Genomic DNA, 23,321 nt, shown 5'->3' on the forward strand with positions numbered 1-23,321 from the left:
ACATCCTATTGTCCAGTCAGACTGATACTGAGGTCCAAATTTGGAACAATTGTACCCAAACCAAACAGAAGTTTAGGTGTAACATTATCTTTTAAAACATATAGCGCATGCTCTTCAGGAGCCGGCACTACAACTGTAGCAGCAATTGTTTGAACTGTCATAAATGGCTTTTATTCATGACTCATTGTATACTATTGTGATTCTGTGATTGGCCCACAGCTATCAAATGGTACAAGGTACTGTGATTGGCCCAGGTACTGACCAATCACAGATCACACACAGTAGTAAACAATGATGTCTTGAATAGATTCCATTCATGACTATTGTTTACTAGGTATCATTTGATCGAACAACGATCACGTGGTATCTGGGTCGCTCACAGCAGCCCAATAGCAAGTACCGATGTATGTCCCAGGGGTGGCATGCAGTGCACATGAGTAGTAAATATACTATTGGTGGTCAGAAACTAGTTAAAGGTGAATGGCTGCTTATATTTTCCCAGGTTGTGCAGTGGTGTATATGGTGGTGATATTAGTTGTAGTAGTAGTAGTACTTTGTCTATTTTTTTAAGGCCATCTCTGTTTTTTATATGGTCTTGGGTCTTTTTATGTTTATTAAGAGATTTACATGTTGAAAAAACCCTAAAGGCTGCATTCACATAGATGATAAAAGTTGCAAAGTATCCCCTAAAATTTAGGTCTGATATAGTGCACAGAGTATATTGCACTTGTAATCAGTGCACATGCAGGTAAGCTGTGTGGTGTGATATGGCTGACTGACTACTAAGTGCAGTGTTCAGGCTGCAGGAGGGTATGGCTGACTATTCATTACACTTTTCTTCCCACTAGTTGTGGTCAATAACAGTTATAGCCAACTTAGTAAACACAGGGGGATCAAGTGCGGGCCCTGACATGTACAGAGTCGCACCATAGCTCTGTTTTAATAAATTTGTCATTTTTAGTACACTAGGTCACTTGTTTTCAATCACGACATAACTAGGAAACAAAATAACTATTGTGTAAGATGCTAATACAACATTATTTTTCCCCGTTCACATTTATGTGTTTCGTTAAAAGTGGAGAAACCTGTACATGCATGTAATCTTAATGCTCAGTTGGAGGAAATAGGCATCCAGGAACTCAAAGCCCATCTACATTCCAGGAATACCAGACTTATGACTCTTTTTGATACAGAGGGGATACAGCGTTAAACACTTCCTTGAAAACCTATGTTTAGTATACAATACATTCTATTCCTTCTTAGATAAGGTCAAGTTTAGTTTGCGCAAACATTTGTATGTAGGAGCAATTTTCACCGATTTTTAATCATTCAAAATCCAATGACCTTATGCTTGCTTACACAATAAAGCAGATGTCATCCAGCTCTGCAACAACAGATTACTTCTGACAGTGATTTATTGCTGGCTACATTCAGCCAGCAATAGATCACTATAGCAGTAATCTAGTGCTGCAGGGGGGACACCTGTGACACTAATACAGCGATCAGAAAAATGATCGCTTATTAGGCTGGGTTCACACTGGAGCGATGCGGGAACGCCATGAATCCGCGGCGGGTTCCCGCATCGCATGCCTCCCGGCGGCAGTTCACACTGCCCTATGCGAACTGCTGGGAGTGTCAGTGAAATGTTAATGACACCCCCAGATCAGTTCGCATATCGCAGTGCGATCTGCAAACTCGGATCGCATGGTGTGAACACCCATGCGATCCGATTCTGCTGCGGGCCAAAAAAAGGGTCCCGTGCGAATTTGCGGCGGGTGCGGCGGGTGCGACACGAATTCAGCCATACTATCTGTATGGCTGAACTCGAATCGCACAGAGATCGGATGTGATTTGCACTGCAGTGCGGTGCGAATCACATTCGTTCTCATAAACCGCTGCAATGTGAACCCAGCCTTAGTGACACTGGCGACGGGGGGTGATCACGGGGTTAAACCTTTATTGGGGGGGTTAGGGGGGTACCTTAGAACTAAAGGGGGCTAACCCTAACTGCCCTAACAGTTATTACAGTCACAAATGACACCAATGCAAAAAAATAAAAAATAAAAAAGCAATTGGTGTCACTGTGACTGGGGGGGCAGGGGTAATTGGGGGGTGATCGGGGGGTAAAGGGGGGGTGTGAGTGTGCCTGGCATGTTCTACTGTGTAGTGTAGTGCTTGTGCAACTCACCGATGCTCTCTCCTCGGTGCCGGAACGAAAAATACCGACACGGAGGAGAGAATACATCACTTCCTCTCCTGTGTTTACATTACAGGAGAGGAAGTGATGTCACGGGACATTTTCATTCGTCGGGAGCGATCGCGAGGGGGTGGCCATGAATGAATGGCCGTCCCCTCGTCCGGGATCGCTCCCGAACGAATACCGACCGCGGCAGGCACCGGGCGGGGGCCCGATTGGGCCCCCGACCCGCGGGCAGGCAAGGACGTACATGTAAGCCCTTATGCCTGCCCGTGCCATTCTGTCGACGTACATCGTCGTGCGGCGGTCGGCAAGTGGTTAAAAAGAACAGCACTATAATGAGTTTCATTAAAACTTTAGCATATGATCATATGCAAGTAGTCGCAATAATATTCATATGGGATAAACAAATAAGTGAAATCCTCTTCATAAATTAAATTTATGCAATCTACCATGTGATTCATCACTAATCAATACCGTGCTCGCTGATAGTTGTGACCTCTAATTATAGGTAGGTCAAAATAAGCATGAAGCCATCAAAGGCAATATACAAACAGCAGGTCTTGTCCCCCACAGATTTTCTGTCTCCTCAGGTAAAGAAGAAAAAGAGGGCGCACCAGCCTTGTGCATTATCCTTAAACATCTTTTTATGACAAAGATAAAAAAACTACTTACAAACATATGAGATAAAGTTCGCTGTACAAATGATCTCCAAAGGACCGCAGTAAGTTGACTGACAAACAGACTCGAGGTGGTAATGCAGGAGATGTCAAGGGCCACTGCCGGCTGACACATTTCGAATGGGATAGCTTCTTCCTAAGAGTCTAGCATTCAGCTGGCCACTGCTGTGTCAGCCGGCAGTGGCCCATGACATCTCCTGCATTACCATCTGGAGTCTGTTTGTCAGTCAACTTACTGCAGTCCTTTGGAGATCATTTGTACTACAAAGTTTATCTCATGTTTATGAGTAGTTTTTTATCTCATTTTTAATAAAAATACGTTTAAGGATAATGGAAAAGGCTGGTGTGCCCTCTTTTTCTTTTTTCCTATTTGACCTCCTGATAAATGATTATTTCACTAGTTGCTATGGCCATGCTGTGATGCCTATGGATAAAACATGCTGGTGGTATTTGACCTTGATTGTGAGATTATAGGTTACTGTTTCTAATACTTTTTCATGAATATACAGCATTACACTTTAATGCAGTCTGCTCTATTTCTGGTACCTCCATGATATCATTTTAAGGTTGAAGAGACAGAAAATCTGTGGCGGACAAGACCTAATGTTTGTATATTGTCTTTGATGACTTCATGGTTGTTTTGACCTTCTTTTTACTGTCATGGGAGTAGCTCAGTCATCACTGTGTAGCACTGACCCCTGAAGGAGCTGCTGGTTTGAATTAGGCCTACCATTAGCTTCTTCTCCTCGATTTGTGTCTAGGGTTTTCCCATGGTAGATGGCCCAGTAACTTTAGAGACTGACGGCAGATCCGCTTAAAGGCGTTTTTATTTGCAAAAACCATAGTCAACAAACAGTCTCTTAAAATAGGATCAGAGGGTTAGGAATAAAGTTCAGGTACTCTTAAGCCGTGTACACACGATCAAACAATCGGGTGGAAAAGTCCGGCAAACTCAAGTCCGCCGGACAACCCCCCGTGTGTAGCCTCCGGCATACTTTTTTGACCCGAAAGTACGGACTTAGAAAGTAGTTTTTCACTCCAATCTTCCCGCCGGACTCGCATTTCGGCGGATAATCCGGCCGTGTGTGTGCCGTACTTTTGAAATGAACAGACTTTTCCCGCCCGGAGAAAAGTCCGCTCATTTCGAGCGGGTCTCCAGTTAGGCGGGGCCCGCGAAGGAGACGTCGCTGGCCCCGCCACCTGGTATGGACTTAATGGGGAACCCCAACGTGGAAAAAAATTGGCGTGGGGGTCCCCCCCAGGTCCACATCAGACCCTTGTCCAAACAAACGCTACCCGGCTGGCCAGGAAAGGGGGGGCGAGCGAGCGGCCCCCTCTCCTGAGCCATACCAGGCCGCGTGCCCTCAACATGGGGGGTGCCTTGGGGAAGGGGGGGTCGCGTGGCCCCCCCCACCCCAAAGCACCTTGTCCCCATGTTGATGAGGACAGGGGCCTCTTCCTGACAACCCTGGCCGTTGGTTGTCTGGGTCTGCGGGCGAGGGGCTTATCGGAATCCGGGAGCCCCCGTTAATAAGGGGGCCCCCGGATACCGGCCCCCCACCCTATGTGAATGAGTATGGGGTACAATGTACCCCTACCCATTCACCTGTGAAAAAAGTACAAGGAGCTGTGTAATAAACTATTTTTACCCTGTGTTGTGTTTTTTTTTGTACTTTTTTCACAGGTGAATGGGTAGGGGTACATTGTACCCCATACTCATTCACATAGGGTGGGGGGCCGGTATCCGGGGGCCCCCTTATTAATGGGGGCTCCCGGATTCCGATAAGCCCCTCGCCCGCAGACCCCGACAACCAACGGCCAGGGTTGTCAGGAAGAGGCCCCTGTCCTCATCAACATGGGGACAAGGTGCTTTGGGGTGGGGGGGCTGCGGGCCCCCCCCTTCCCCAAGGCACCCCCCATGTTGAGGGCACGCGGCCTGGTACGGCTCAGGAGGGGGGACGCTCGCTTGTCCCCCCCTTTCCTGGCCGGCCGGGTAGTGTGCTCGGACAAGGGTCTGATGTGGACCGGGGGGGCCCCCACGCCGATTTTTTTTGGCGTTGGGGTTCCCCTTTAAGTCCATACCAGGTGGTGGGGCCAGCGAAGTCTCCTTCGTGGGCCCCGCCTACCTGGAGACGCACTCGAAATGAGCGAACTTTTCTCCGCGTGTGTGGGCGAGTCCGTTCATTTCAAAAGTAGGGCGGATAGTACGGCGGACTTAGTACGCCGTATTAGTCCGCTGAAAAAGTGCCGTGTGTGGGCAAGTAGCGTTTGGAAAGTCCAACGGACAGTCTGGCGGGAAGTCCGCCAGACTAAGTCCGCTGGATAGTCGGTTACGTGTGTACGCGGCATAAGTGTCAAAGTCAATAATGAAGGACTTGCTTACTTTGACTAAATCCAGAGAATAGCCATTCACAACTGGATGTTCACTCAAGTTGGATAGTCCCTCTCTCACAAGGCCTAGCAGCCAACAAGGTACTTAACTCAGGAACAAGTCTCTGCCACAGACGTTGTTGTAGAACATACAGGAATAAGGCTCTGCCACACACGTTGTTGTAGAACATAAAGGAATAAGTCTCTGCCACAGACGTTGTTGTAAAACATTCAGGAAACTAAATCTTGTAGAACACTCGTGTGATACCTGGATCGTTCATCCAGCTTGGCGATACCCACGAGACTGGATTCCATGTAGGTACTTCTGCCCCTCCAAGCTCTTGCTAAGAAGCCAACCCATACGTGGCCTTCTTCTGAAGAGTCCTCCCCTGGATAGCTACGAAGTTACTGGGCCTCTCCAACTACCGTAGACGGCACTGGACCACCTCAGAATCCTTCTTTAGTTTCCTTGCCTGTTGTCAGAGGATCCACATCCCAGGCCATAGCCTTCCTGGGGGCTGGTCAGGAGGACCAGGACCAATGAGTCAGAACATACTTCTGGACCGGAACCCCGAACCACGTGACATCCGCATCTTATGTACCCTCTCCCAGGAAGCACAGCAAGAGTGGCACTCCCACTTGGCGGGTCCCAGGAGAAGGTAATCTTAAAGCACCCAATCAGACTGTGGTTCCATGCCTGCCAGAAGAGACAGTGCCCCCTGTGGCCAGGCTGAACATCCTATTGTCCAGTCAGACTGATACTGAGGTCCAAATTTGGAACAATTGTACCCAAACCAAACAGAAGTTTAGGTGTAACATTATCTTTTAAAACATATAGCGCATGCTCTTCAGGAGCCGGCACTACAACTGTAGCAGCAATTGTTTGAACTGTCATAAATGGCTTTTATTCATGACTCATTGTATACTATTGTGATTCTGTGATTGGCCCACAGCTATCAAATGGTACAAGGTACTGTGATTGGCCCAGGTACTATGTGATCAGTGGTGACCAATCACAGATCACACACAGTAGTAAACAATGATGTCTTGAATAGATTCCATTCATGACTATTGTTTACTAGGTATCATTTGATCGAACAACGATCACGTGGTATCTGGGTCGCTCACAGCAGCCCAATAGCAAGTACCGATGTATGTGCCCAGGGGTGGCATGCAGTGCACATGAGTAGTAAATATACTATTGGTGGTCAGAAACTAGTTAAAGGTGAATGGCTGCTTATATTTTCCCAGGTTGTGCAGTGGTGTATATGGTGGTGATATTAGTAGTAGTAGTAGTAGTACTTTGTCTATTTTTTTAAGGCCATCTCTGTTTTTTATATGGTCTTGGGTCTTTTTATGTTTATTAAGAGATTTACATGTTGAAAAAACCCTAAAGGCTGCATTCACATAGATGATAAAAGTTGCAAAGTATCCCCTAAAATTTAGGTCTGATATAGTGCACAGAGTATATTGCACTTGTAATCAGTGCACATGCAGGTAAGCTGTGTGGTGTGATATGGCTGACTGACTACTAAGTGCAGTGTTCAGGCTGCAGGAGGGTATGGCTGACTATTCATTACACTTTTCTTCCCACTAGTTGTGGTCAATAACAGTTATAGCCAACTTAGTAAACACAGGGGGATCAAGTGCGGGCCCTGACATGTACAGAGTCGCACCATAGCTCTGTTTTAATAAATTTGTCATTTTTAGTACACTAGGTCACTTGTTTTCAATCACGACATAACTAGGAAACAAAATAACTATTGTGTAAGATGCTAATACAACATTATTTTTCCCCGTTCACATTTATGTGTTTCGTTAAAAGTGGAGAAACCTGTACATGCATGTAATCTTAATGCTCAGTTGGAGGAAATAGGCATCCAGGAACTCAAAGCCCATCTACATTCCAGGAATACCAGACTTATGACTCTTTTTGATACAGAGGGGATACAGCGTTAAACACTTCCTTGAAAACCTATGTTTAGTATACAATACATTCTATTCCTTCTTAGATAAGGTCAAGTTTAGTTTGCGCAAACATTTGTATGTAGGAGCAATTTTCACCGATTTTTAATCATTCAAAATCCAATGACCTTATGCTTGCTTACACAATAAAGCAGATGTCATCCAGCTCTGCAACAACAGATTACTTCTGACAGTGATTTATTGCTGGCTACATTCAGCCAGCAATAGATCACTATAGCAGTAATCTAGTGCTGCAGGGGGGAGACAGGACAGAGCTGTATCATACAATACCTACCCACAGTTGATCCAGAGGAAGACAAAAAAAAACAGCAAAGATGATCCAATTTACTCCAGCAGGGGAAAAAGGTTCTTTCCTGATCCCCCGGAGAGGCAATTGTATATTTCCTGGATCAATATAAATGTTAGGATCCCGTTATATTATATGTATCTAGGAAAGAATCCAGTCCTTTTCTAAAGCAATCTACTGAGCTGGCCAGAACCACCTCTTGAGGGAGTCTATTCCATATTTTCACAGCTCTTACTGCAAAAAAACCTTTCTATATTTGGAGATGAAATCTATTTTCCTCTAGATGTAAAGAGTGCCCCCTTGTCCTTTGTGATGACCTTAAAGTGAATAACTTAACACCAAGTTCACTATATGGACCCCTTATATATTTGTACATGTTGCTCATATCCCCCCTTAATCTCCTATTCTCAAGAGAAAATAAATTCAGTTCCTCTAATCTTTCCTCATAGCTGAGCTCCTCCATGCCTCTTATTAGACATGTGCAGAGTAAAATATTTCGTTTCGGAATTTCGTTTTCGTGAGAAAACTTAATTTATTTAGTTACTCCCGAAATTCGTTTTTATTTATTTCGTTTTTCGTTCAAAAATTGCATTCGTCCGAAAATCCACATGAATTACGGTCGAATCTGTCTTTGAAGGCTTATGGTGTCTGTCAAATGTATAAAGAAGATTCGACGGAGCTAGTATATAGCATACTTTAGAACCCTATTAAAGTCTATGGGACTCCAACGTTCAAAATCTAAAGTGCTAATTTTAAAGGCTAATTTGCAAGTTACTGTCCTAAAAAGTGTTTGGGGACCCGGGTCCTGCCCCAGGGGACATGTATCAATGCAAAAAAAAGTTTTAAAAATTGCCGTTTTTTCGGGAGCAGTTATTTTAATAATGATTAAAGTGAAACAATAAAAGTGTAATATTCCTTTAAATTTCGTAGGGGGGGGGGGGGTTGTCTATAGTATGCCTGTGAAGGGGCTCATGTTTCTGGTGCTTAGAACTCTCCCTGCACAAAGTGTCATTTATGCAGGAAAAAAAGTCCTTTAAAATCACTCGCAGCTATTATGAATTTTCGGCTCCCGTAATACAGAGAACACTCATTGAAAGTCATTGATAAAAAAATAAATAAATAAATTTAAAAAAAAGCGTGGGGGTCCCCCAAATTCAATTACCAGGCCCTTCAGGTCTGGTATGGATATTAAGGGGAACCCTGCCTCAAATTTAAGAAAAAATTTGACGTGGGGTTCCCCCTAAATATCCATAACCAGACCCTTCAGGTCTGGTATGGATATTAAGGGGAACCCCGCGACAAATTTTAAAAAAAATTGACGTGGGGTTCCCCCTAAAAATCCATACCAGACCCTTTATCCGAGCACGCAACCTGGCAGGCCACAGGAAAAGAGGGGGGACGAGAGAGCGCCCCCCCTCCCTCCTGAACCGTACCAGGCCACATGCCCTCAACATTGGGAGGATGCTTTGGGGGTCTGTGACCCCTCAAAGCACCTTGTCCCCATGCTGATGAGGACAAGGGCCTCATCCCCACAACCCTGGCCGGTGGTTGTGGAGGTCTGCGGGCTTATCAGAATCTGGAAGCCCCCTTTAACAAGGGGACCCCCAGATCCCGGCCCCCCCCTGTTTGAAATGGTAAGGGGGTACAAAAGTACCCCTACCATTTCACAAAGAAAGTGTAAAAAATGGTTAAATAAAACAAACACACTTTTGAAAAATAAAAAAATAAAAAAAAGATTCCAGCGGCGGTAATCCACTCTTGCTATCCAGCGACGGACGGTCATCTCTCCAGCGATGGCTCATCTCATCCAGCGCAGCGAATCCATCCTTCTTCTGTCTCCGTGGAGGAGACACTGCAGGCATTCCGGCGGCTGACGTTTCTTATATACGGAGGGCGGGGCCACCCGTCACCTGACCCGGGGTTCCCCGTGACGTATGGGTGACCCTGCCCCCCTCTGATGTAACGGAAACCTGCCTGTGTTACATCAGAGGGGTGCGGGGTCACCCATACGTCACAGGGAACCCCGGGTTTCCCCTTGCGTCAGAGGGGGGCAGGGTCAGGTGACGGGTGGCCCCGCCCTCCGTATATAAGAAACATCAGCCGCCGGAATGCCTGCAGTGTCTCCTCCATGGAGACAGAAGAAGGATGGATTCGCTGCGCTGGATGAGATGAGCCATCGCTGGAGAGATGACCGTCCGTCGCTGGATAGCAAAGTGGATTACCGCCGCTGGAATCTTTTTTTAATTTTTTTATTTTTCAAAAGTGTGTTTGTTTTATTTAACCATTTTTTACACTTTCTTTGTGAAATGGTAGGGGTACTTTTGTACCCCCTTACCATTTCAAACGGGGGGGGGCGGGATCTGGGGGTCCCCTTGTTAAAGGGGGCTTCCAGATTCTGATAAGCCCTTACCATTTCAAACAGGGGGGGGCCGGGATCTGGGGGTCCCCTTGTTAAAGGGGGCTTCCAGATTCTGATAAGCCCCCCGCCCGCAGACCTCCACAACCACCGGCCAGGGTTGTGGGGATGAGGTCCTTGTCCTCATCAACATGGGAACAAGGTGCTTTGAGGGGTCACAGACCCCCAAAGCATCCTCCCAATGTTGAGGGCATGTGGCCTGGTACGGTTCAGGAGGGAGGGGGGGGCGCTCTCTCGTCCCCCCCTCTTTTCCTGCGGCCTGCCAGGTTGCATGCTCGGATAAAGGGTCTGGTATGGATTTTTAGGGGGAACCCCACGTAAATTTTTTTTTAAATTTGACGCGGGGTTCCCCTTAATATCCATACCAGACCTGAAGGGTCTGGTTATGGATATTTAGGGGGAACCCCACGTCAAATTTTTTCTTAAATTTGAGGCAGGGTTCCCCTTAATATCCATACCAGACCTGAAGGGCCTGGTAATTGAATTTGGGGGACCCCCACGCTTTTTTATTTATTTATTTATTTATTTATTTTTTTTTTTATCAATGACTTTCAATGAGTGTTCTCTATATTACGGAGCCGACAATTCATAATAGCTGCGAGTGATTTTAAAGGACTTTTTTTCCTGCATAAATGACACTTTGTGCAGGGACAGTTCTAAGCACGGGAAACATGCGCCCCTTCACAGGCATACTATAGACAACCCCCCCTATGAAATTTAAAGGAATATTACACTTTTATTGTTTCACTTTAATCATTATTAAAATCACTGCTCCCGAAAAAACGTCAGTTTTTAAAACTTTTTTTTGCATTGATACATGTCCCCTGGGGCAGGACCCGGGTCCCCAAACACTTTTTAGGACAGTAACTTGCAGAATCTTTTCTCTCTGTCAAATCTTTTTTCTCTGTCGAATATTTTCTCTATATAATCTTGGACTAATAGAGGTAAGGTTAGGCACATTCGACCACAGGTTCTATAGACACAGATTGTTGTCAGAGTCATGTCGAATCTCCTATTCTATATCGAACTGTTGTAACAATGAAAACGAAAATAAAGCATTTATTTATGTCGGATCTTTCGTTTTTCGGATTTTGTGCTTTCGTTATCGTTTGTCAAAACGAAAATAGCTGAAATTCGGACGAAAATGCATTCGGACTAAAACGAATGCACATGTCTACCTCTTATCAGTTTGGTTGCCCTTTTCTGCACTCTCTCCAGTTTCCCCATATCATTTTTGTGAACTGGTGCCCAAAACTGAACTGCATATTCCAGACGAGTAGGTATAGCCTTGCGGTTCGCCCGGCGGTGAATTTGCGGTGAATTTGGTGTGTTCGCGATTCACCAAACCGGCGGACTTCTGGCGCTGTTCGCGCGGTGGACATATGCGTTTACATTGTGAAAGAACTTTGACCCATGATGACACATCCATCATGGGGTACAGGACAGCCAATTGAAACATTTCAGCACATGGACAATTGGACATTCCCCCTACCTTATAAATAGACCTGATCTGGCGGCCATTTTACATTCTGTCTCTTGTCAGTGTAGGGAGAGGTTACTGTGTGGAGCAGGGACAGACTGTAGTGGCACAAATCACTAGCTATTAGGTCCACAAAAGTCCTTTTAAGGACTGGTATAGGTGTACAGTATATAGGGTTGTACATGTATAATATACTTTCTTTCAAATATAGAAAGCCTATTATACTTGACTGCTGACCGATTCTGCAGCTGTCTTTTATCAGTGTAGGGACTGAGGGACAGTCTGCAAATCACTAGCTACTAGGTCCACAAAGGTCCTTTTAAGGACTGGTATAGGTGTACTATTTGGTGTGCAGTATATAGGGGTGCAATACACGTATAAAATACTTGCATGTATAGAAAGCATAGTATAGTGCATTTCCACTGTGCAGCATTGTGACTGCTGAGAGGTGTGATAGACCAGTGGCCCCCAAAAACAACAGATTAAAGCGGGATGTTATATACCTTCTTCCGCATACATACTGCACTTCTCTAGAGACTTTTGTCACAGGGTCATTTAAAAAATGACAGGCAGAGGAAGAGGAAGGCCCTTCCGCAGGGGTGTAAGGAGTAGGGCAGGAGCAACAGACTTGAGCCAAAGTGGCAAATTTCAGAAGGTGCGTGCAATCACGTCAAAGGGCGCACCAGACTTGGTTGAGTGGCTCACTCAGCCTTACTCTTCTGCACCCTCCTCATCCTCTCGATCTGCACCCTCTCTGCTGTGTGCACCCCCAAAGACACTACCACCAACACCACCACCACCATATACCTTCTGCTTGAGTCACAGGAATTATTTTCCGATCCATATATACTTGATAGGCTTCTCCAGCAGAAACGTGCAGTTAACGACTACCTGTACGAACTCTGCGGCAGAACAGGTTCTGGGGAGCTTGTTTTTTTTTCACCACGCCAGTGGCTGCTCATGCGCGAAGCATGCAGACTTCTGCGGCCATTTGATGAGATCACCAAACTGGTCAGTCGCAGCCATGGCACCATCAGTGACATTGTACCTTATGCCTTCTTTATGGAGCGTGCATTGTGTCGTGTCATTGATCAAGCCATGGAGGAGCAGGAGCAGGAAGATGAGGAAGTTGCAATGCTGGATGAATTCCCAGGGGGGCTACTCTATCTGAGACAAGTCAACAACAGGAGTCAGAGGAGGTTGGTGCTGGAGCGGATGAGGAGGAGCAATAAGAGCATGCTTTAAACCTTTCTGGGATCCCTGTTGTGCGTGGATGGGGAGAGGAGAACGAGGAGGGCGACATTATCCTGGATGATGAGCAGGAGCCAGGCCACCACACCGCTTCCAGTTTAGTGCAAATGGGGGCCTTCATGCTCCAGTGTTTTAATAGGGACCCCCGTATAAAAAGCATAAGGGTCAAGGACCAGTACTGGGTGGCAACGTACTTAGACCTCGGTACAAACACAAAATGGCGGAAATGTTACCGTCGTCACAGAGGGCTGGCAGAATGGAGCACTTCCAGGCCTTGCTTCGAGAAATGCTGCATTCTGCTTTTGCGTGCGCTGGCAGAGGAGCAATTCCCACTCCCAGAGAAGGAGTTGCGGGTAGCAATCCAACAGCGCCTGCAAGAAGAGGCCGGTTTGAAGATGTGTTGGTGACTTCGGATATGAGGTCATTCTTTCAGCAAAAAACTGATCATCTCCTGCACCCCCTTTATAGTCTGGCCTGACCTTGCCTCTCCTCCATGGCCTTCATGTGCTCCTGAATTGTCAAAATTTCACAGATAAAAAAAGAATGCTTGTCGTTGTCGATCCCAGATTCACTTAATACTTTTGTTATGTCAGTGTCCATGTGGTGGGACTATGTGTGCACAGCTAGTAAGTATTTTGTGGCTGAAAATATGACCTGTAGGTTTTTAAGGTTCGCTTGCCATTAAAGTCAATGGGGTCTGCCACAAATTTTGCGGTTCGTGAACTTTTGGCCGCCTTCGCGAAGCGTCCCGTCGGAAGTTCGTCCATCACTACAGACGAGATCTTACTAATTAATTGTACAGGGGCACAATTTTATCTCTCTCCATAGTCCATACCTCTCTTAATACAAGAAAGGACTTTGGAAACGGCCGCTTGCCATTGCATGCTGTTATTAAGCTTATGATCTACCAAAACACCCAGATCCTTCTCCACCATTGATTCCCCCAGTTGTACCCCCCCCCCCCCCCCAGTATGTATTGTGCATGCATATTCTTAGCCCCCAAGTGCATAGCTTTACATTTATCAACATTAAACCTCATTTAACTAAATACATAATTACACACAACAATATAAAATAACCATGATTACTACAAATATCAATAAAATGTGTTGCCTTAAATGGGACTGGACCACCCAAAACCATAAGTGCATCTATGTTACAAAAATGTGTATAGATGGTGCATACATCAAAATTGAAAAATCAACCATATATGCTCTACAAGTGCTAAACAAACCTTATGCTCAATTCCAATGTGCAAAACCACAAATTGGGTGTACAGTGCAGTTGGTGAAAGTGGCTCATCTTTATAGTGGAAGCAGAACTTCTTGATGCTTATTTTGCACGCTGGGTTGTGATTTTGCACATTGGACTTTTCTTTATGATTGAGCATAAGCTTTGTTTAGCACTTGCAGAGTATATATGGTTGATTTATCAATTTTGATGTATGCACCATCTATACACATTTTTGTAACATAGATGCACTTATGGTTTTGGGTGGTCCAGTCCCATTTAACCGATTGCTGGCCGTCATATGACGGCCAGGTGGCATGGCTCTCGTTCTGGGAGGAAGTCATATGATGGCCTCCCATTTAAACAGGGAATGCGCGTGATTGTGCGCACGCATCCCTGTTCCTTCGGTGGTGGCGTGTCACTGAGACAACGCTCGCCACCGAGGGGGGTGAACAGCCATTGGGCATGGCTGTTTACCACGTGATTGGCCGTGATGAAGTCACGGCCAATCACAGGTGGTACCGCCCATTTTGCACGGCGCATGCGCGTGATCGGGAGTGCGCTGCCCATGCACGTCGATGGTGGCATGTTGCCAGGAACACTGCTCGTCACCAACGGTGGTAAACAGCCATTGGCCAGAGGCTATTTACCACGTGATCGGCTGTGATCCTTTCACAGCCGATCACTAATAAACTGCGGTTCTACTCCTCACACACCGATCGTGTGTGAGAAGGAGATTGCGGTAACATCATGTTACCGCCTACAGTGTACACCAGCACACACTGATTGCCCCCCCAATAAAGAGGACCTGTCAACACCCATCAAAGTACCTATCACCACCCATCAAAGTACCTGTAACAGTTCATCTGAGTAGCTGTCACAGTCCATCAGAGTACCCGAGTACCTGTCACAGTCCATCAGAGTACCCGAGTACCTTTCGCAGTCTATCTGAGTACCCGAGTACCTGTCGCAGTCCATCTGAGTACCCGAGTGCCTGTCACAGTCCATAAGAATACCTGAGTACCTATCACTGTCCATCACAGCACCCGAGTACCTGTCACAGTCGGAGTACCCAAGTACCTATTGGGCCATCAGAGTACCCAAGTACCTGTCAGAGCCCATCAGAGTACCAGAGTACCTGTCAAGTCCATCAGAGTACCCGGGTACCTGAGTACCTGTCACAGTTCATATGAGTACCTGAGTACCTGTCACCGCCCTTCATAGTACCCGAATACCAGTCACCAGCCCATCAGAGTACCCAAGTACCTATCTGTAGCCCAACAGAGTACCGGAGTACCTGTCACTCGGCCATCAGAGTACCCGAGTACCTGTCACCAGGCCATCAAAGTACCCGAGTACATGTCACCAGCCCACCAGAGTACCCGAGTACCTGTCACCAGCTCATCAGAGTAACCAAGTACCTGTCACCAGCCCATCAGAGTAAGCAAGTACCTGTCACCAGCTCATCAGAGTACCCGAGTACCTATCTGCAGCCCATGCCTCATATAATATACATTAGGGTGTTTGCTTTCCAAAATGGGGTAATTTTGTGGGTAATTCCACTGTCCTGGTGCTCAAAGACCTTCAAAAGTGTGATAGGTAGGAATTAAATGACATGTGTAATTTATGCTCCTAGAACGCCTGAAAGTACTACTTCAATGTTGGTCCTCTGTATGTGGCCAGGCTGTGTAAAAGTATCACACATGTGGTATTGCCATACTCAGGAAGAGTAGCAGAATGTGTTTTGGGGTGTAATTTTTGCTATATACATGCTATGTGTTGGAGATATATTATAAATTGACAACTTTGTGTAAAAAAAAAAATGCGTTTTCATTTTTTTTCCCTCGTTTTCCAAAAACTTCTGGAAAAAAATTAACTATTCAAAGGACTCATTCTGCCTCATAGATTATATGTTCGGGTGTTTGCGTTCCAAAATGGGGTCATTTTGTGGGCAATTCCATTGTCCTGTTGCTCTAGGGCCTTCAAAAATGTAATAGGTGGTTGAGAAATGAGATGTGTCATTTATGCTCCTAGAACGCCTGAAAGTGCCACGTCAATGTTGGGCCTTTGTATGTGGCCAGGCTGTGTAAAAGTCTCACACATGTGGTATCGCCATACTCGGGAAGCGTAGCAAAATGTATTTTAGGGTGTCATTTGTTGTATGCATATGCAGTGTGTGAGAAATAACCTGATAATATGACAATTTTGTAATAAAAAAAAAAAAAAGAAAAAGAAAATCTTCATTTTGCAAAGGATTGTGGGAAACCATTACAACTTAAAAAAACTCACCAAGCTACTTACTTAATACCTTGGAATATCTACTTTCTAAAAAGGGGTCATTTGGGGGGTATTTGTACATTCCTGACTTGTTAGTGTCTCAAGAAATGAGATACACCTGATGTACTGAAGGCCTGATCAGATGTGATACATTTTCAGTGATTGGCACCATAGAATTTTTTTGGCATGAGGTATTAATTTATTTTCATTATACCTCATTTGCCACATAGTTGTCCAATTAAACAGAGGTTGGCTTGTAGGTTGGAGACATCTTGCAAGGACGTTATTCCACTGCATAGTTTGGTGTTATCTGCAAAGACTGAAATGGTACTTTTAATCCCAGACCCAATATCATTTATAAATATATTAAATGTAAGGGTCCCAACACTGAATCTTGGAGTACACCACTGATAGCCTTAGACCATTCAGAGTATGAATCATTAACCACTACTCTTTGAATACGGTCTTTTAGCCAGTTTTCTATCGATTTACAAACTGATTTTTCCAGACCTGTAGACCTAATCTTACACACTCTGTCCAAGGTTTTACTTACCTCCTCATAAAAATAAATCAGGTTTGTCTGACAACTTCTGTCTTTCATGAATCCATGCTGTCTGTTGCTTAAACTATTTTTGTGCTTTATTATGTGCTTATTTTATTAAAATCTCCAGTATCTTCCCAACTATAGAAGTTAAACTAGTAGGTCTATAGTTACTTGGTAGAGACTTTGGTACCTTTTTAGATATAGGTACCATACCATCTGTTACTTATTACTGTCCTTTTGCATGAATGTATTCTGCTGAATAATTTGCCCTATTTCAGGTACAATGTGTGGCTAGGTAGGATCTTTGCAGTTCTTGTTACAGGGTGACAGGGCAGGTCAGGGATCGCGTCTTTAGATTCAAGATATCATTCACAAGGTGTGACTGATAAGGTACTATGTGTGATGGGGCCCTGGTTAATTGCCAAGGGCAACGTACCAGTTTTGAATGATAAATCTTTTTTCTATTCTCCGTGTATTCATAAAGTCACACCATAAGCAGAAGAATTGTCTTTTCTATGCTACAGCAGTGTCTACAAACTGATGTGGAAGACTTTTTAGGGAAACAGAACTGTCATATTCTATACTCTCTATAACAGGTTCTATAATCTTCTCCTTTGAAATTTTGATTACTGTACTGCACTGCATTAATCTTTTTATGTGCTGCCATGTATCTTGCATATAAGTGGACTGTCTCTTTTTAGAAAGGAGTGCTTTTTACATTATAAATCCTGAGTTTCCTTCTTCAACCTGTATTACTTCATCAGTCTGTGTGACTGAACCCCTTATTGGTCTGTGTGTCTAAACACTTCATCGGTCTGTGTGACTGAGGTGCCCCATTCAGTCTGTGTACCTGAGTTGTACATAAGTATATTCTGGTATATATCACTGGCTGGGAGTGCGGGCCATATATATAGTTCCTGCTATTTTCTCAGTATATTGTGTCTTTGTGACAGTAGGGGCTTAGTAATAGATTCATTCTTGAGGAAGTCACACCACCGTGAGATGGGGAAGATGCTCCCGGTGATCCCACCGGGAGCTCCTCCCCGATTTCTAAAGATTATATGATATATATAACTTTGGAACAAGAGTCGACAAGTCCCTCAAGAAATGGAACCAAGGCATACACGGGTTTAGTACCCCTAGAAGGAAAATTTGACCTTAAGCTCTGGAAAGAATGTAAAAAGTACTGCCCAGCTATTTTCAAATCTAGGACAATTGAACAATGTGAACAAAATGTTTAAAAAAGAAATGAAAGACGCTTATTGCCCTGTATATGAAAATGCACCTGATAAGTAACATTGTTGAAATAACTGTAAGCACATTATATTCTAAACTACCACCCTGCCAACTTACAATGACCTAAGTAGAGGCCTAGATTAGAGCCTAATGTAAATGGGAACATCAGAGAAAAAAAGAGAGGAAAAGAAAGATAAATACCTATATTGAACTTTGTAAATGTTTGAGGTACAGCCCAGAAAAAGAGCTTTACTAGAGAAATGTTCTAATATTTTGTCTAGCGTTTAAACTAGCTAATTGCCAGGGTATGTTTTTTGTGTAGAGGTGTGTGAGATTGATGAATTTTTTTTTTTTTTTTTTTTAAAGAAGATTTTATTAAAGTTTGTTTCGATACACGTGAAAAATGATAAGTACAAACAGATCTCTTCTGCGTTAAACCAAATATCAAGCATTGTTAATACAGCGAAGCCAAAACTTCAATTAAGGAAATTAAACGTCCATATAGACCGCACAAATTCAACTGATTTTATCACAGTTAGCAAAAGCAAGAGTGGATTGTACATATCGGGTCCGATGAAATTAGGTGAGCCGGGGAGTCGAGCTCTAGACCCGGGGCTATCTCCCATAGGAATCGTATACTTCATGTACATACCATTTTATATATAGAATGCGGATTCAAGGAGTAAATAATCATACCAATTCTCAGATACTAGTCAAAAAACCCCTTGAATCTTGTTTCTATTAAGTTAAGGGGAAAGTGTTAACTGTGTCTTATATAGAAATAATAGACTGATGTCGTCCCGTTGGAATGAATTGGGTCTTGCGCTGCAAAGAAAATCAGCAAGGGATTTGGGGTCTTACCAAGGAAGATGGCTGGTGAAGAACATGAACGTGCCTAAAGAGGGGATCATCTGTTCAGAAGAGCGGGATCAGAAGGAGGGGAGTGGGGAATATAGGAAAGGGTAGTTAGGGGATGTAAAGAGAGTGGGAGAGAAATAGCATATATAGGAGAAATAAAGGCAAAGTAAGCGGGTTTGCCTCTCGGGATTGCTTCAAGTAGCCAATTGATCCTAAGAGGGGAGTTGTGTTTCTAACTGTTTCGAGGGAAGGTAGAACATCCATTGTGTCTATTGCACTTGCAGTGCACAAGGACGACTATTCAGGAGAGTAGTGTAGGATGGTGTGGTTTTAAAGTGGATCCAACAGGCCCATTTCGAACTAAATTTTGAAGGAGTATCACGAGCAATGTGGATCAGCTCTTCCATCGTTGCCGAGTGATCAATTCTGCAAAACCATTCTTTGATAGTGGGTACCTGGGTGGATTTCCATTTGGTCGGAATACATTGTTTAGCCGCATTTATCATAAACATTGCTAGTGATTTATGGTAAGTGTTATGAGATCGATGAATTTTATGTTAACTGTATTAATGTGCTTAAAGTGCTGTATCAGCAAAACATTTAATAACACTGATTGAATATTGGTTGCATAATGATTTGTTTTGTTTTTGTTTATCATGTTTTAAAGTGATGTGACTTTGCCACGAGTGCAAGTAAAGGTAACAAGTAAGTGCCATGCTGGTCATGGCAACATCTAGAAGCAGAAAATATTTAGTGTGTAAATTGTGACCTTAATCACTTCAGCCCCAGAAGGTTTTACCTCCCTCCCAACCAAATTTGGCACTGTGCTGCTTTAACTAGTAATTGTGTGGTAATCCAATGCTGTAAAAACATTTTTGGAATTTGAATGCACTAAAACACACTATATTGCCCAAAGGGTTGGTAGAATATAAAATATGATCTTATGCCGAGTACATAGATACCAAACACAACATGCTTTAAAATTGCACACAACCATGCATTATCGACAGACTGCATACATTTTTAAAAGCCTTTAAAAGTCTTTACAGGTTACCACTTTAGATTTACAGAGGAGGGCTACTGTTAGAATTACTGACCTTGATCTGATGTTTGCAGTGATAACTCACATGCATGGTGCAATTACTGTTTACATATGACATGAGGCCGATGCTTGCGTTCGCCTTTGCGCGCGAGCAAGGGGGGGACAGAAGTGCTTTTTTTTTAATTTATTTTGCCTTTTTATTTAATTTTTACACTGTTCCTTTACTTTTTTTAAATAATTTTTATTGTTATCACAGGGAATGTAAATATCCCCTATGATAGTAATAGGTAGTGACAGGTACTCTTTTTAAATAAAAATCTGGGTCTGTTCGACTCTAGATCTTTTCTCTTCCCTCAAAGCATCTGTCCACAACTGTGGTGGTGAAATCACCTCCTATAGCGCTGGGGTCGCTGATTTACGTATCGTGAGAGCAAACGTTGTTGCTGTCAAGATATATAAATCAGTGCTGCAGCTGAATGGGGTACCTGAAAAGCAAACAAAGGTAACAATAAAACATTAACTCAATAAAACAACAACAACCTGTATAAAAAAAAAAGAGTAAAAAATATATGTTGAAGCATGGGGGCAATCCGCCCCTAACATTAGGGGTAATTTGCCCCTCAACCCCTGCCCCCATGCTTCGGTATATATGCTCTTTTTTTTAACTGTGGTGGTGAAATCACCTCCTATAGCACTGGAGTCGCTGATTTACATATTGTGAGAGCAAACACTGTTACTGTCAAGATAGATAAATCAGTGCTACAGTCGAATGACGTACCTAAAAAGAAAATAATGGTTAACAATAAAACACAGTAAACAGTAAAGTATAAAAGAATTACATACCTGAAGAGCAAACATGTTAAAACATAGTAACAATAAAACATTACATAAAAAATTATGAAAAAGGGGCTCTTCCCCTCCTCCCACATCCCCCATCTCCCTCCACCTCACTTTCTAAAGAGACAAAAAAGAAGAAACGAAAAAAAAAACAGCCCACCCTTGACTTAACTTAATGTATGAGGCTTCTAAAAAGCCATATTGACCTTAGAGGAAAAAAAAAAAAAGGGTAGAGGAAACCCATACCTACACTTATTAACCTTAAATAACCATTCTCCCAATTTCTAGTGCTCCATTTACCTTCACCCCTATTACCTGTGCCAGTGGGAGGGGGGGGGGGGCGGTCATGGGAAACCAGTAGGGAGGGAGGAGAGAAAGAAAGGAAGAGAAAAAAAGAAGGGGAACCCCCCTCCTCTCGTGTCTCCCCCTCCATGGGCATTTTACCCACAGTCTCTACCACTCCCTAAGTTATCCATTATTCAATAATAAAAAAAAAGGTGTCCCCATACCTACACTTAGAGTACGAGGCTTCTAAAAAGCCATATTAACCTTAAATAACCATTCTCCCAATTTCTAGTGCTCCATTTACCTTCACCCCTATTACCTGTGCCAGTGGGGGGGGGGGGGGGGGGTCATGGGAAACCAGTAGGGAGGAAGGAGAGAAAGAAAGGAAGAGAAAAAAAAGAAGGGGAACCCCCCTCCTCTTCTCGTGTCTCCCCCTCCATGGGCATTTTACCCGCAGTCTCTACCACTCCCTAAGTTATACATTATTCAATCTCTGCTGAACAGAGCTCCCACTTTGTCCATATTTCCCTAAACTCCTCCTTTCTCTTTTTAACCATGTGTATTTAGTGGGGTTAATTCTATTGTCCCAGGGGACAGCCTTTCTACCCAGGGGGCAATTTCTTGCCAAAATCATCTAATCAGGGCACATAGCCACCATATATGGAGGAAGGTGCCCCTCTGCCCACACCCTCTCCAGCAATTAGCATCTGCGGTTGGATAGATCTGTGCCACTCTCGTTGGAGTTCGGTACCACCTGGTCAGAAATTTATAAGACATTTCTTGGATTTGAGAACTTAGGGATGTATGGTATGTAGAATCAATAGGATTTTTCATTTGTGTCGAGGTAAAGCCATGGTTTAATTCACCTTCCCATTCCCTAATATAGTAGGGTATTGTGTTTTTCTTAGTTCCAAGAACTAATGTGTACATTTGGGACAGTAAACGACCGGCTCTTATCATCTTCACACACCTAGATTCAAATATAGTAAGCGTATTCAAGGGTCTTATCATAGTTTTCATCTTATTAAAGAAACATACCAATTGATGGTACCTCCACTTGGCCATTGGTACTGGTCCTAACTTCTGCACCAGTTCTACTAGGGGCATTAGTGTTCCATGTGGGGCAACTTTACCACATGACATGTCTCCGTCTTTCCCCCACACCCCCATTGATCCATCCTCTTCCCCCGGTAGATAGCACGGGAACCCCACCAAAGGGGCAAGGGGGAGATCTGGGGAGCGTACTCTCCTAATTGATTAAGTTTGTCCCATATCTTTAAAGTATTCTGAGTTAGGGGTGACGTCCATTTTGAGAGTCCCCAAAAATTTGACATAGGAATCCAGGGTAATCCTATCAATCTCCTTCCTGCCATTGTTTGTTCTAACGTTACCCATATTTTATGAGATTGATCGTGACTCCAGTTCAGGATACGTACTAAGGCCATTGCCCTATAATACAGCCTAACATCAGGTAGCCCTATACCCCCTTCTGACTTCCCTTTGCATAGAATATGATAAGCAAGTCTGGGGCGTTTATTATTCCATACAAAAGAGACAAAAGCCCTCCGTATATTTTTTAAGAAACTATGTGGAAGTGGGAAGATATAAATTATTTTAGGTAGTCTATTCATCTTTATTGCATTCACCCTTCCGAACCAAGTTAATAATTGCCCTTTCCACCTATTCAGTTCCTCTATTACCCCCTCCATTAAAGTACTATAATTCAATTCATATAAGAGTTTGGGGTCCGTTGTAATATGCGTTCCTAAGTAGACAAAATACTTTTTATTCCATACAAAGGGATAGGAGTTCTGCAAACTCCTAGTCATTTCAATGGACACGTGACATGGCAAGATCACAGACTTCTCAAAATTGATCTTAAAATTAGATAAGGCTCCAAATTTAGTTACTTCTGCCATCAGCGCTGGTAATGAGGACTGTGGTGAGGACAGATTAAACAAAAGGTCATCTGCGTATGCCGAGCTGTACCCCAATACATGTCCCCTGTATGTCTATGTTTCTTCTTACTTTGCATAAAAAGGGCTCTAGTATCATATCAAACAGTAATGGAGACAAGGGACACCCTTGTCTTGTACCATTATATATTTGAAAATACTTTGACAAAGTGCCATTTACTTTCACTCTTGCTCTCGGGGCTGCATACAGCACCATTATCCAACCCATCATACACTCACCCACCTTCATTAATCTTAACCACTTCAATACAGGGCACTTAAACACCTTCCTGCCCAGACCAATTTTGAGCTTTCAGCGCTGCCGCACTTTGAATTACAATTGCGTGGTCATGCTACACTGTACCCAAATTAAATTTTTATCATTTTATTC

Source organism: Lithobates pipiens, unplaced genomic scaffold (assembly GCF_037356315.1).
Source record: "Lithobates pipiens isolate NorthernLeopardFrog02 unplaced genomic scaffold, aLitPip1_a1.2 Scaffold_13, whole genome shotgun sequence".
Lineage (NCBI taxonomy): Eukaryota > Metazoa > Chordata > Amphibia > Anura > Ranidae > Lithobates > Lithobates pipiens.